Genomic DNA, 11,577 nt, shown 5'->3' on the forward strand with positions numbered 1-11,577 from the left:
TGAAAAAAAGGAAGAAGTGGTTGAAGATTTGGGAGATGTTGAAAGTCCATGGGAATGTAGCATCATGGAGTACTCCTCCAAGAAGCTTGATATTGATGTTGAGGAGGGTGTGCAACCTCCAAGGCATATCATAGTTGGAGACTTGGAAAAGGTTTATCAAGAGATGGATTCAATCATGGATGAATTTCTATCTACAATTGAATCCTTTCCTATTGGACATGAAGTTGCAATTATAGAAGAATGTGCACAACCTCCCATATCCTTGGTGAGAAATGAAGAAGAGAGTAAATCGGAAGAGAGCTACCAAGGCAGAAAGGTTGAAATCGAAGAAGCTTGCGAAGACGTGGAAACAACTAAATAAGAGCCTAAAGAAGTAGACCTCGCATTGTCTAAGTGTGGGGAGGTCTCCCTCCCCAAATCACCATCCTACACAATATTCAAGTGGATAAAATTCTTATCCCTAAGCTTTACTTTTTCACTTGAATATGGTTTGATTTAAAATGATGGTCAACTTAGAGCTCTTTGTGGAGTTAAAAGTAGACGAGAGTTGTGTAGCGGTTGGAAACATCGTTCTAAGTTCATGATGGTTGCATGCTCAAAGTTATATAGTAATGATTGGTGGAGAACCAAACTGCATGAGTCTAGGAAGTTGTTTGGTCACTTATATGAGAATTCTAAAGTCATGCAACCCGGATGGACTAATAATGATCAACTTCAAGACGGGTGTGAAAATAAAGTGTGGGATCCCGGATCGCACAAGGGAAATCAAATTTGGGAGCTCATAGCTTGCGCAAAACTCCATCAAGGCTTGAAGATATTAACTTTGAAGAATGGAGCTTATTGGAGATTCAAGCATTGGTGGATGTTCAAAGATAGCTTCAAGCACAAGCCTCCTTGATAAGAAGCTCCCCATAAGTCCAACTTAAGGACAATAAACAAAAGTGCTAGGTGGGAGACACCCCACCATGGTAAAATCTTTCTTTTTTTCTTTTTTTTTTTTGCACATATTGGTTAAAATAGTTTAATTTCATGTTTTGATTGATTTGTTGAGTTTGTTTGGTAGTTTATTATGTTAAATAAGATTTTATGGTGTTTTGGTAGTTGTTTGGAGGTTTGGAATGCTTGGATAGGTGCAAAAACAAAGAAAAATTTTCAAAAAAAAAAGCGTCATCTGCGCGTACGTGTGCATCAAGCATTTTCGCCTATCCGCTCGCACGCGCCATGTACGCGTATGCGTGGATTGAGAAATTCCACCCCAAACCCAAAATCCGAGAGTTGTGCGAACGCTGTGCGCGCATTGTGCCTTTGGCACAAAACCACTCGCGTGTACCCGTGCATGACGCGTACGAATCACTCTTAAAAAAAAAAAAAGCCATCGACGCGCGCGCGTCATGCGCGCGTACGCGTGGATTTGCACCCTATTTTTCTCCTTTCTCCTTTCTCCTTTCTTCTTCTTTCTCCTTTTCTTCTTTTTTCTTTCTACCTTTCTTCTTCCTCTCTTGAAAAAAAAAATTTTTTTAATAAAAAAAATAAATAAATAAAATATTAAAAAATTTTTTTTTTCTTTTCTTCCATTTTCTTTTATTACATTTGCTTACTTTCATTCATTGCATTTTAATTTTGATTTTATAGCTTGTTGTAATTTTCTTTTTTTTTAAGTTTCTTATTTTCATAATGGTGTTGAATTTTTCTATTCAATCGTTGAGACTTTCTTGCATTATTTTGGTGCTTTTTGACTTGTTTGATTTTATTGAGTGATGAAACTTTTAAATCAATGCTTAATCTTGTATGACTCTTGTGTCTTTGTGCATTGATATGACCTAATATTTTTTTTCATGACCCACTCTTTCTTATTTGAACTTGTTGCTCAATATGTTCTTCATGCTTTGATTTTACTCTTGCATCAAGTGTTAATTCATATACCTTAGCCTATATTGTTCTCTCACTCACATGTTGTAGCTACCATGTAGTGAGAACCTTACCCTTATTTGGCATTAGCCCCCGCCTATGTTCTCTTTGCTTTGATATCTTTGTTATAGGCTTAATTTTCTTTCTTTTTCTCTCCCTTTATGTTGGCCACCAAGAAAGGAGGAAAAGGAAAAGCTTTGAGATGGGGCAACGAACAAGTCATCCGCACAGCCCTTTGAAGAAGCTCATCAATTGTAGCAACCTATCCACCTTGCTCTTCTTTGCATGCACCGAGGACGGTGCAATCTTCAAGTGTGGGGAGGTTGTTTGACCGATCTCCATGGGTAACAATTTCCTTTTCAACACCAAATTTTTTTTATTATTTTGTTCGTTAGATAGTTGTTGCATTGCATGATAGGTTGCATGTTAGTTAGAATTTGTACATATTTTTACCACTTCTTTCTTATTAGGACTACTTGGTCAGGGTGATGATTTCTTTTCCAAGAAAATCTTTTTAGGGCAACCTACCAATTTGAAAACTTTTTGTTGAACTTGCTTGAAAGAATTTATTTTGGAACATGGTTTTTGAGCTAAGAACATAAGTTTGTGAGATTTGAGCCTAATGGCGTGGTTACATCTTATAACCACTTATTTTCCCTTCTTGTGTGCATTGTTCTCTTTCTATAATTGTGATCTTTGATTTGTTTGATTCTTTATGTCCATTATTTTGTGTATTCGTGCATTTATATGATTGAGGCCATCATTTCATTAGCTCACTTACCCAAATAACCTACCTTTTATCATCCATTGTTAGCCAATTTGAGCCTACGATTAACCCACTTATTCTTAATTTAGCACATTACAAGCCTTAAAGCAGAAAACAATAAAAGTTCTTAATTTGGATCGTTGATTAGTTTAGGCTAGTGTGTGTGTGTGTCATTTAAGTGTGGGAAATCTTAGAACATTAGGTGAATAAAAGGGTAGTTTTGTATTTTTATTGTAGAAATTGGGAATTGGGTACATGATCATGTTTAATGAATGTAAAACCTTAAGCATTGATGATCTTGTATATAGAAAAAAAATGAGAAATAGAAAAAAAACAATATGGAAAAGAAAAAAAAATATAGAAAAAGAAAGAAACAAAGAAAAAGAAAGAAATAAAATAGGACAAAATGCCCTAAAGCAAAGCTCAATAAGGGTCAATGCATAAGTGTTGTGAAATGAAAAGGAATACATGAGTATGTGAAAAAGTGAGAAAAATGGGTAGTTAGGTTAGCTTTGAAATTATACAGGATGTCATAGGTTAGGTGGGAAGTTTAAGCTTATCAAAGATTCAAATTTCAAGCTCACTTAACCATATATGCATCCTACCTTGACCCTAGCCCAATTACAACCTATGAAAAGACCTCATGATACTTGTATGCATGCATTGAATAAATGTTGATTGTTAGAAGAAGAACAAATCTTAGAAAGCATGATTAGGGAAGAATTGAGAGAATCGACACTACACACTTGAGCGACTAGAGTGCAAACACTTCCGGTGAGGGTTCGATGCTCAATTCCTTGATTCCCGGCTTTCATGAGCATTCTTCTTGCAGGTCTACTTGAACTTCATATTAATATTTAAATTGGTAGGATTCATGAGTCGTCATGGGACCTTAGTCCTACTTGTGCATGTATGTCTTGGAGGATTAATTTATTTTTAACCAAGTAGGTAGAATTATTTTGCATTTAGTTGCATTCATGTAGATAGTTGCATATAGGTAGGGTGCATTTAGTTAGACCTCGTTGAATAAATGTTGATATCCTTTGCTTTCTCTTGGTTTAAGCATGAGGACATGCTTGGTTTAAGTGTGGGGAGGTTGATAAACCCCATATTAAGGGTTTATCTTGTGTTGAATTTAGAGGGTTTTGTCAACCTTTCTCCCGTTTATCCAATGAAATAGCATGGTTTTGTAAATTCTCCCTTAATTGTGCGTAAGAGTGAAAACATGTTTTTTAGGTCCTTAATTGTTTAATCATGATTTACCTTTGATTCCATTAGATGCCTTGATATGTTTGTTAAGTGATTTCAGATTCAGGAGGCAAAGATTGGATCAAGGGAATGAAGGAAAAGCATGTAAAAATGGAGAAATCATGAAGAAATGAAGGAATCGCAAAAGCTGTCAAGCCGACCTCTTCGCACTTAAATGACCATAACTTGAGCTACAGAAGTCCAAATGATGCGATTTCAGTTGCGTTAGAAAGCTAACATCTGGGGCTTCGAAACGATATAATATTTTCCATGGTATCAGTTCGCATATGGACGCACATGCGCACGGTACACATACGCATCGATGGATGCACATAATTCACTTAATGCAACTCATGGCCAGCGAATTCTAAAGCCTTGTGGGCCCAATCCAACTCATTTCTGATGCTATTTAAGCCAAGGATTGAAGGGGAATTAAGATAATTTCACACATTAGTTTAGTTTAGTTTAATTTTTGGAGAGAAAGTTAGTTTTAGATAGAGAAGCTCTCACTTCTCTCTAGGATTAGAATTAGGATTAGGTTTAGTTCAATAATCTAGATGTAGGTTTCAATTCCTGCTTTCTTCTTCTTCTACCTCTCAATTCTATGTTGTTACATTCATGATTCCTCTATTCTTTTGTTGTAATTTCATTTATGTTGCTTCTATATTTTGTTGTAGATCTACTCTTTTTCCTTCTCTTTTCTTTCAATTCAATATGAGGTAATTCATAATAATTGTGTTTCCTTTGATTGTTGTTATTAATTCCTTGCAATAATTGTTGTGAGACTTCTTTGTTGTTGCCAATTTACTTTTCCTTTCTTTTATACCTTCCAAGTGTTTGATGAAATGCTTTGTTGGATTTTAGTATAGAAGTTTCTCCTCTTGGCTTTGGTAGAGTAATTAGTGATGCTTGAGTTATCTAATTCCTTTGTTGATTGATAATTAGAAGTTGCTAATTGATTTGGATACCACTAAAGTTAGTCTTTCCCTTGGGAGTTAGCTAAGACTTGTGGAATCAAGTTGATTCATCCACTTAACTTTCCTCCATGATTAGAGGTTAACTAAGTGGTAGCAATGGACAATTGTGGTCACAATTGAGGAGGATAACTAGGATAGAACTTCTAGTTCTCATATCTTGCTAAGAGCTTTCTTAGTTGTTAGTTTATTTCTTTTGCAATTTACATTCTTTGTTCCTTAACTCAAAAACCCCAAATATACTTCATAACCAATGACAAGACACTTTGTTGCAATTCCTAAGGAGAACGACCCGAGGTTTAATACTTCGGTTTATAGATTTTAGGGGTTTGTACTTGTGACAAACAATCTTTTGTATGAAAGAATTATTGTTTGGTTTAGAAACTATACTTGCAATGAGAATTTATTGTGAATTCTAAACCACACAAAAGTCTTGTCATCAAGCTCTGTGTAATTCATTGGATCAATATTAGTTTTCATACTTCTTCTTCGTTCTTTTCTCTTGATCTTGCTAGAAAGCTTTCGTTCTTCATCCTTGTGGATAGTTGTCTTGGAAAAGAAGCTTCCTATAATTGGATCTCCTCTAAACCTTGGAAGAGGAATGAGGAGATCATGCTAGAAATTCTTTCTCACATTGGATTAGATTTGGGTTTGGATGGATATCATGACATGTAATCCTACCAACACTTTGATCTATGAATATGTGTGATATAATCAGTGACCATACCTCATCTCTTCCCATGAGCACTTAAATTAAGGAATTGGGAAATTGTTCATGCTTAGAGAGATTGGATTGCCAAGGAATTGGGATCCAATCACCTAAGATTGCCAAGGAGATCAATGAATGCATTAATTGAGGAAGAGATGAAAATGAATTTGATCCGGAGAATTATAACATCTCCTGACCCCAATGATCTTTCCCTTCTCTGATCTTACTCATTCTCATTATATTCTGCTCTTTAATATCATGCTTAATCCCCATTCCCATTTAATTTCTTGCAATTTAAGCGTCTGCCATTTAATTTCTTGTAATTTAACTTTCTGCTCTTACATTCTGCAATTTAATTTTTGTTCATTTAATTTCTTGAAATTTAAGTTTCCCGCCAATTTACATTCTGCGATCCCAATTTCAATTCGAATTTGGTTCAACTAGAACAATTCTCCAATTAACATTGATCAACCAACCAATCCTTGTGGGATTCAACCTCACTCTACAGTGGGTTTTACTTTACAACAATCCGGTGCACTTGCCGGTAGAAAATTGTTGAGAGACAGTTTTCATGACATCAGTCCCCTCGCTGTTGTCCCTTGAGATTTTATTTTATATAGAGGGGTAAGTTTGGTATATTGTATTTGAGTTTCATTTGTTTTTTTTTGTATCAGAATTATTATTAATAATATTTATGTAATTATTATTTGTTGGAAATCTTTGAAACATGACTTTAATGAATAAAAACAAAATTTTTTGGCATTTTCTTAAAATTGAAACACGAACTCGATACAAAGGCTTGATAATTAAGTAGTTAATACTAGAAAAGGTTACGTAATGTTCCTTCTAGTAGAAATACCCTGACTTAAGCAAGGTATTTTGCTGTACGGGACGTTACACTCCAGCTCCACTAGCAAGTGACAGGCTTTACCATAGACCAATTGATAAGGAGACATGCCAATAGGAGTCTTGTAAGCTGTTTGGTATGCCCAGAGAGCATCATCAAGCTTCCTAGACCAGTCCTTCCTTGAGACACTGATGGTCTTCTCTAGAATCCTCTTGAGTTTCCTGTTGGAAACCTCAACCTGTCCACTTATCTGAGGGTGATAAGGGGTTGCCACTTTATGACGGACTCCATACCTCTGCAGAAGTGAGTCAAGTTGTCTGTTACAAAAGTGACTTTCACCATCACTAATGAGTGTCCTTGGGATATGATGAGCGGATAATTTATACCCTTTTTGGGATTGTTTTTACATGGTTTTTAGTGTGTTTTAGCTACTTTTTATTATATTTTTATTAGTTTTTATTCAAAAATCACATTTCTGGACTTTACTATGTGTTTGTGTGTTTTTCTGTAATTTCAGGTATTTTCTGGCTGAAATTGAGGGACTTGAGCAAAAATCTGATTCAGAGGCTGAAAAAGGACTGTAGATGTTGTTGGATTCTGACCCTCCTGCACTTGTAGTGGATTTTCTTGAGCTACCAAAGCCCAATTGGCGCACTCTCAATTGCGTTGGAAAGTTGACATCTTGGGCTTTCCAGCAATATATAATAGTTTATACTTTGCCCGAGATTTGATGGCCCAATCTGGCTTCCAAGGCCAGCCTAAAACTTTCTAGCGTAACACGTCCAAACTGGCACCGAAATGGGAATTAAACGCCCAAACTGGCACCCAAGCTGGCGTTTAACTCCAGAAACAGCCTATGCACGAAAAAGCATCAATGCTCAGCCCAAGCACACACCAAGTGGGCCCCGAAAGTGGATTTCTGCACTATCTGCACTCAGTTACTCATTTTCTGTAAACCCTAGTTACTAGTTTTGTATAAAAACTACTTTTAGAGATTTATTTTACATCAGAGAGCTTATGCGATCATAGACCATTGTTCACGTTTGGGAGCTGTCCTCACGGCCATGCCTAGACCTTTTTTACTTATGTATTTTCCACGGTGGAGTTTCTACAACCCATAGATTAAGGTGTGGAGCTCTGCTGTTCTTCATGAATTAATGCAAGTACTATTGTTTTTCTTTCAATTCACGCCTACTTCTTCTACAGGATATACTCTTGTACTTAATTAAGTTAAGTCAGAATAAAGGGGTGACCCGTGACAATCACCGACTATCTTTGTTGCTCGCTTAGCCAAGATCCGCGTGCTTGACAACCACAAGCGGTCTACATGATGTTCAATATAGTCATTGGACGATAGTCGGAGTATATTCTCTTGGGTTTCTAATCAATGATTCACATCATCTCTCCTAACAACAGAGCATCTGAATCTTTGATTAGAACCTTCGTGGTATAGGCTAGAACCATTGGCAGCATTCCTGAGATCCACAAAGTCTAAACCTTGTCTGTGGTATTCCGAGTAGGATCTGAGAAGGGATGACTGTGACGAGCTTCAAACCTGAAAATGTTGGGTGCAAGTGACAGTGTGCAAAAGGACAAGGGTTCTATTCCGACGCTAGTGGGAATCGACAGATCATTAGCCGTGCGGTAGCTATACATGGTATTTTTCATCCGAGACGAGAAATCCGACAGTTGATTAGCCGTGCAGAGATCGTACCTGGTATTTTTCATCCGAGAGGATCATACAGCTTGCCATGGAAGGGAGCACGCATGGTTGGAAGAAGGCAATAGGAAAGCAGAGGTTCATAAGCAACAAAGCATCTCCAAACGCTTATCTGAAATTCCCACCAATGAATTACATAAGTATCTTTATCTTATTTTATGTTTTATTTATCTTTTAATTATCAAAACCTTATAACCAATTGAATCCGCCTGACTGAGATTTACAAGGATGACCATAGCTTGCTTCAAGCCGACAATCTCCGTGGGATCGACCCTTACTCACGTAAGGTATTACTTGGATGACCCAGTGCACTTGCTGGTTAGTTGTGCGGAGTTGTGAAAAGTGTGAATCACGATTTCGTACACCAAGTTTTTGGCGCCGTTGCCGGGGATTGTTCGAGTTTGGACAACTGACGGTTCATCTTGTTGCTTAGATTATGTAATTTTATTTTATGTTTAAGCATTTTATTTTTATTTTTATTTTCGAAAAATAATTCAAAAAAAATTTATGGTTTTCGAAAAATTCAAAAAAAAATATTTGTTCTTCAGAATTTTTAGGAATGAATTCTAGAGTTTCATAAGATATGTTGAAGCCTGGCTGGCTGTTAAGCCATGTCTAATCTGTTGGACTGAGCTTTCCACTTATCTTTGCAGAGCCTTTTGGTTCCCATCAATTTGGCTGTTGTATGTAATGCTCTGCTAAAGCTTGGCTGGCTGTTTGGCCACATCTAATTCTTTTGGACCGAAGCTTTAGACTAACATTGCATAATTCCTGGAATTCTTATTAAAAATTTTGTATCCCTTTGTTTTCTTTTTCTAAAACAATTTTCGAAAAATACCAAAAAAATTAATAAAATCATAAAAAACCAAAAATTTTATGTTTCTTGTTCAATTCTAGTGTCAAATTTTATGTTTGGTGTCAATTACATGTTTTTAATTTTTCTTAGATTTTTGAAAACTCATACATTGTGTTCTTTCTTGATCTTCAAGTTGTTCTTAATGATTTTCTTTGTTAGATCTTTAATTTTTCTTGTTTTGTGTCTTTTCTTGTTTTTCATATGCATTTTTGAGTTATTAGTGTCTAAAGTTTAAAAATATTTAAGTTTGGTGTCTTGCATGTTTTTCTTTTCTTAAAAATTTTCAAAAACATGTTCTTGATATTCATCATGATCTTCAAAGTGTTCTTAGTGTTCATCTTGACATTCAAAGTGTTCTTGCATGCATTATTCATTTTGATCTTAAATTTTATGTTTGGTGTGATTTTGTTGTTTTTCTCTCTCCTCATTAAAAATTCAAAAATAAAAAAATAATATCTTTTTCTTATTTTACCAATAAATTTCGAAATTTTGGTTTGATTTCGTCAAACTTTTTTTTAAAATTTAGTTGTTTTTTGTTAGTCAAGTCAAAATTTCAAGTTAAAAATTCTATCTTTTCAAAACTTTTTCAAAAATCAAATCTTTTTCATTTTTCTTCTTAATATTTTAAACAAATTTTCCAAATCTTCTCCTTATTTTTATTTCATATTTTTTAAATTAATGCTAACAATTAATGTTTTCATTCAAAAATTTTCAAGTTGTTACTTGCCTATTAAGAAAGGATCAATCTTTAAATTCTAGAATCATATCTTTTAGTTTCTTGTTAGTCAAGTAATCAACTTTAATTTCAAAAATCAAATATTTTTAATTTCCTTTTCAAATCTTTTTCTGACTTCTTATCTTTTCAAAAATTACTTTCAAATCTTTTTCAATTAACTACTTGACTTTTTGTTTGATTTTAAAAGTTTACTAATTCTTATCTTTTTCAAAACCACCTAACTACCTTTCTCTCTCTCTAATTTTCGAAAACCACTAACCACTTTTTCAAAATTCTTTTTAATTAACTAATTATTTTAAATTCTAATTTTATTTTATTTCTTTTAATATTTTTGAATAATAACCAATAATTAAAATAAAAACAAAATTATTTCTCTTTTTTTTTAATTAATTCGAACCCTCTCCCCCTCTCTGTGTTTGAATTTCTTCCTCCTTCTTTATTCTGTTCTTCTATTCTTCTACTCACATAAAGGAATCTCTATACTGTGACATAGAGGATTCCTCTTCTTTTTCTGTTCTCTTCTTTTTCATATGAGCAGGAACAAGGATAAGAACATTCTTGTTGAAGCTGATCCTGAACCTGAAAGGACTCTAAAGAGGAAGCTAAGAAAAGCTAAAACACAACACTCTGGAGAGGACCTAACAGAAATTTTTGAAAAAGAAGAAGTTATGGCAGCCGAAAATAACAACAATGGTGGAGATACAAGGAAGGTGCTTGGTGACTTTACTGCACCAACTTCTGACTTCTATCGAAATTGGAGCAAACAACTTTGAGCTTAAGCCTCAATTAGTTTCTTTAATGCAGCAGAATTGCAAGTTTCATGGACTTTAATTGGAAGATCCTCATCAGTTCTTAGCTGAATTCTTGCAAATCTGTGACACTGTTAAGACCAATAGGGTTAATCCTGAGGTCTATAGGCTTATGCTTTTCCCTTTTACTGTAAGAGACAGAGCTAGGATATAGTTGGACTCACAACCTAAAGAAAGCCTGAACTCTTGCGAAAAGTTGATCAATGCCTTCTTGGCCAAATTCTTTCCACCTCAAAAGTTGAGCAAGCTTAGAGTGGAAGTCCAAACCTTCAAACAGAAGGAAGGTGAATCCCTCTATGAAGCTTAGGAAAGATACAAGTAATTGATCAGAAGGTGTCCTTCTGACATGCTTTCAGAATGGAGCATCCTATGTATATTCTATGATGGTCTGTCTGAATTATCCAAGATGTCATTGGATCACTCTGCTGGTGGATCTCTTCATCTGAAGAAGATGCCTGCAGAAGTCCAGGAACTCATTAAAATAGTTGCAAATAACCAGTTTATGTACACTTCTGAAAGAAATCCTGTGAATAATGGGACAACTCAAAAGAAAGGAGTTCTTGAGATTGATACTCTGAATGCCATATTGGCTCAGAACAAAATATTGACTCAGCAAGTCAATATGATTTCACAGAGTCTGAGTGAAACGCAAGCTACATTAGGCAGTACTAAAGAAGCCTCCCCTGAAGGAGAAGCTTATGGCCCTGAGAATCCTGGAATGGAAGAGGTGAATTACATGGGAGAATCCTATGGAAACACCTATAACCCTTCATGGAGAAATCATCCTAATTTCTCATGGAAGGATCAGCAGAAGCCTAATCAGAGCTTCAATAATAATAATGGTGGAAGAAATAGGTTTGGCAATAGCAAGCCTTTTCCATCATCTTCTGAGCAACAGACAGAGAATTCTAAGCAGAGCCTCTCTGACTTAGCAACCATAGTCTCTGATCTATCTAAGACCACTATCAGTTTCATGACTGAAACAAGGTCCTCCATCAGAAATT

General features: G+C 35.3%; 1 non-coding gene across 1 annotated transcript; it reads right to left on the reverse strand.

Moving 5' to 3' along the window:
• Positions 1-10,817: 10,817 nt before the first annotated feature.
• Positions 10,818-10,925, reverse strand: LOC112725210 (small nucleolar RNA R71). Its single transcript, XR_003164333.1, has one exon. It is a non-coding gene; the product is annotated as a small nucleolar RNA R71 (small nucleolar RNA).
• Positions 10,926-11,577: the final 652 nt, after the last annotated feature.

The sequence above is a fragment of the Arachis hypogaea genome, chromosome 11 (genome assembly GCF_003086295.3).
Source record: "Arachis hypogaea cultivar Tifrunner chromosome 11, arahy.Tifrunner.gnm2.J5K5, whole genome shotgun sequence".
Classification (NCBI taxonomy): Eukaryota; Viridiplantae; Streptophyta; class Magnoliopsida; order Fabales; family Fabaceae; genus Arachis; species Arachis hypogaea.